The sequence below is a fragment of the Rutidosis leptorrhynchoides genome, chromosome 6, assembly GCF_046630445.1.
Source record: "Rutidosis leptorrhynchoides isolate AG116_Rl617_1_P2 chromosome 6, CSIRO_AGI_Rlap_v1, whole genome shotgun sequence".
Lineage (NCBI taxonomy): Eukaryota > Viridiplantae > Streptophyta > Magnoliopsida > Asterales > Asteraceae > Rutidosis > Rutidosis leptorrhynchoides.
In genome coordinates, this window is record NC_092338.1 from 37,354,319 (window position 1) to 37,359,197 (window position 4,879).

The following is a 4,879-nucleotide window of genomic DNA, read 5'->3' on the forward strand; positions in this document are numbered from 1 at the left end:
CACTAAACCATCGAAAACCACCACAACCGTCCCTATACCTATTTCTCTCTCCTCTCTCTCTCATCTTCAAAACATCACTCGCCACCATTAATAGCTACTATGTTTCCGTTTGAACCAAACAATCACCATCAACGCGTCACCCATGTTTCTGTTTGATTTCAATGATGACGAACCGACTGCCATGTTTGGATCCGGCTGCTGTAGTCATTTCTACTTCTGTTAATTCACTGTAAACCACCACTTAAACCCTTTAAAAACCGTCACTTTCTACTGCACATTTTAGTTTCTATTTCTCTTCCTGTTTCGTTAACCAGCTGCAGCCTTATTATTTTTTTAAAACAATTAACAATGAAAAGAAGATAGAAAGCGACTGCAGCAACTTGCTTGTGTCGACTGCAAGTGTAGGATTTTTTTGTTGTTGTTCCAGCCGACAAAGAAACCTCCAGCTACTTTACAATTTACGTGGCTTATTTTAAAACTAAAACAAATTGGACTTGGGCCATGAATTGCTGTTGGACTTCCGTAAGCGATTAATTGGACTTGTTAATGATCGGGCTTGTAAAAATTGTTGTTGGGCTGCCACTCTTTGGGCCGAGTTCCTGGCCAAGAATCTGCCTAGGTGGACTGATTAAAATGATGATTTAATGGGGGAGGTTATGCATCATAAATGGTAACAATATTGATAATGATAATGATGTCGCGAATAATAAGTGAGATTGATGATGATGATGGGTTCATGGTGATCAAAAGGAAAGATTAAAATGATGATTATGAATTAATGAAGAAGAATTAAGAAACAGAATATACAGGTTAAATAAATATGGCCTGTGATTTAAATCAGAAACGTAAGGAGTTGAGGAGTGGTTTAGAGTGTTATTGGTTGAGCGAGAGGTCCCAGGTTCGAGCCCGGGCCGGGACAGTTTATTTTTGAAGCTTTTCCTACTAAGGTAGTATTACTAACATTATTATTTTTATTAGTACTTTTATTATTATTATTATTATTATTATTATTATATTATTATTATATTATTATTATTATTATTATTATTATTATTATTATTATTATTATTATTATTATTATTATTATTATTATTATTATTATTATTATTATTATTATTATTATTATTATTATTATTATTATTATTATTATTATTATCATCATCAGTATCATTAATACTAAAATAAACATTATAACTAAAATTATTACTACCATTGGAATTAATATTATTTTTATCATTATTATTATTATTATCATTAAACATGATTTTATTATTATTATTATTATCATAGTTATTATTATTATCATTATTTTTATTACCAGTATTATCATTATTATAAGTATCATTATTTTTATTATCATTATTGTTAATAGTATTATTATCATTATTTTAGTAATACTAAAATTATTATTTTATCAAACAAATGATATTTATATAAAAATATATTTATTACATACCTATACTAAAATTTCATACTTTTATATTTATTTTATTTTTTTAAAACAAAATGTTATTTTTAATATAAAAATTTAGTGTTACATAATATATAAATATACTATACATTATAGATAGTAATATGATTATATATATAAATATTAATCTTAATACATAATATAATATTTCTAAACATTAATATATAATAATTATAGTAAATAACACATAAATTATTAATATAACAAATATATTAATAATATTAATACATAAACTTGTTTGAATATTATTATGTGTTTTAATATATATAACTGATATAGGTTCGTGAATTCGAGGCCAACCTTACATTGTTCAGTTCAGTCGTATGAATATTTGTACTACAAAATATCGTATTGTGAGTTTCATTTGCTCCATTTTTAAATGCTTTTGCAATATATATCTTTGGGACTGAATACACATGCGCTGCTTTTATAAATGTTTGAGGAAATAAACATAAGTAATTGAAACTACATTCTATGGTTGAATGATCGAAAGCGAATATGCCCCTTTTAGCTTGGTAGCCTAAGAATTAGGGAACTAGCCCCTAATTGACGCGAATCCTAAAGATGGGAGTCCCGGAATGATGGGGATATTCTACATGCATCTTATTAATGTCGGTTACCAGGTGTTCAATTCATATGAATGATTTTTATGCAGCTATTATATGATGTTTAAGAAAAATGGAAATGAAAATCTTGTGGTCTATTAAAATTATAGAAATGGTTGATTACGATAAACCTATGAACTCACCAACCTTTTGGTTGGCACTTTTAAGCATGTTTATTCTCAGGTATGAAAGAAATCTTCCGCTGTGCATTTGCTCATTTTAAAGATATTACTTGGAGTCATTCATGAATTATTTCAAAAGACGTTACATTCGAGTCGTTGAGTTCAATAAGATTATTATTAAGTAGATGACAGATCAAGTCATTTATAGTTTGGATATATTATGAAATGGTATGCATACCTGTCAACTTTCGTTGAAATGAAAGTTTGTCTTTTGAAAACGAATGCAATGTTTGTAAAATGTATCATATAGAGGTCAATACCTCGCAATGTAACCATATGTTATTGTATTCGTCTTTATGAATTTGGATGGGTTGTGACATTTATACTGATAATTCTTTTATTAAAATCATTTTTTAATACAACGGGTACATAACAGTCGTTAACGTCAACTAACGACGTTACAACGGTCATATATACATAACGATTGTTAATGTCAACTGACGACATTACAACGACTATATTTTCAAATATAAATTAAACATCTTCGTTTTCACATTTTCATAAATCAATCTTCTTTTTCTCAGATTACTACTCTCAAAAGTTTTTGTAAAGATTATTCACCCGAGGATGATTTTCCCTATTGTATTGGTCATGATATGCATCATCCTTGTTTTCAGTATACCACGAGATGAAGTTTATTTATTCTTTTAGAATCAACTGGAAAGAACTACATGCCATGAGTTATAAAAGTAAACATGCATCTTAAATCAATGGACATTATAGATGCAATAAAAAATAACACTTGTTCTAAAAAAGAACAAGCAACTGCATGTTACTTTATTCATCAACATACTGATGATTGCTTACAGAATAATTACGTGACTGAAGAAAATCCACAAATTCTATGAGAAGGACTCAAAAGCATATTTGATAATAAAAAATTAGTTATACTTCCAGCTGTTATGGATCAATGGAGAACCTTAAGGTTCCAGGATTTTAGAAAGTAAATGAATACAACTCAGCTCTATATTATACATGTTCACAACCTAAATTATGTGGAAAGTGGACATGAAATCAGCGAAGCTGACATGTTGGAGAAAACTTTCTCCACAATGAATGCTGCAAAATTGCAAACAAATTTGAAATTGTGAAAGTTTCAAAAATATGCCGATCTTAACGTATTTCTCTTAGTTGCAGAACAGTATAATGAACTGTTAATGAAAAATCAACAATCCCATCCTGCTGGTGCACTTGCACTTCCTAAAGCAAATACAACAACATATTATAAATCATGACAAGGACGTGGGCAAGGTCGTGAATATAATAACCAATACCATCATCATGTTAAAAACCATAAATATGGTAGAAATCATCCTTATGGTAAGGGACGTGGGCGTAGTCGTGGTCGTGACTGTGGTGGTCAAAGAAACAATAATCCACAAAAGTATAAATATCAACCACCAAACGAGATGTTGAAGAAAATTCTTCTAAGAATTCTGAAGAATCTTGTTACAGATGTGGTACAATTGGTCACTGGGCTAATACTTGCCTAACGTCCAAACATCTTGTTAAAATGTATCAGGATTCGCTGAAAGAAAAAGAAAGGTAGTAAACTTTGTTGATAACCTCGATCCAACAGTCACTGAACAATCATTCGACCTTTACGAAGATTTCTTAGATGTTTAACTTGATATGTGTTTTTCTTAAATAAATGACTTAATATCATCGATCTTTCGTTATTATGTAAGCTAAATGTTTCATTATTATCTATTCGCATGTATTCAATAAATATCTTGTGTAATATATATGTACTCATTACTTGTTTCTTATATTTAAAGTTCAATATGAATCCCGCTGGAATACAACATCAATCAAGTGGTGGAGATCTATATATAGCAGACAGTGGCACCACACACACGATACATAAATCAGAAAAATATTTCATTGATTTAAAACCAATGGAAGGAACTATACATACAATATCATGACCTGCTAACTTGATAAAGGCAACGGGAAAGGCAAAATTCATATTACCAAATGGTACAAAATTTTTGATTAATAATGTTTATTCTCTCCTAAATCAAGCAGAAATTTATTGAGTTTCTCTAACATATACCTTAACAGGTATGATTATCAGTCACTGACAATAATAAATGATAAATATTTAAGTATCACTGACAAGAACCGTGTGGTTGAAAAACTACCAAGACTTAATTCTGGATTACATTATACACATATAAATGTACCAAAAGCACATATAGTAGTTAACGAAAAGTATACAGATCCCGGTATATTCAATTTATGGCATAACATATTAGGCCATCCAAGATCAACAATGATAAAATAATTATTGAATATACACATGGGCATCCACTAATGGATAAAAAGATCCATCATGATGCAATTATCTCATGTACATCTTGCTCTCTTGGCAAATTGTTAACTAGACCATCACCACTTAAGGTTGAGAAAGAATCACTAATATTTCTTTAACGAATTTAAGGTGACATATGTGGACCAATTCATCCACCGTGTGGACCATTTAGATATTTCATGGTCCTAATAGATGCATCAAACATATGATCTCATGTTTGTCTGTTATCAAGCCGTAATGTGGCATTTAAAAAGTTTTTTGTCCAAATTATTAAATTGAGAGCACATTTTCATGATTACACCATTAA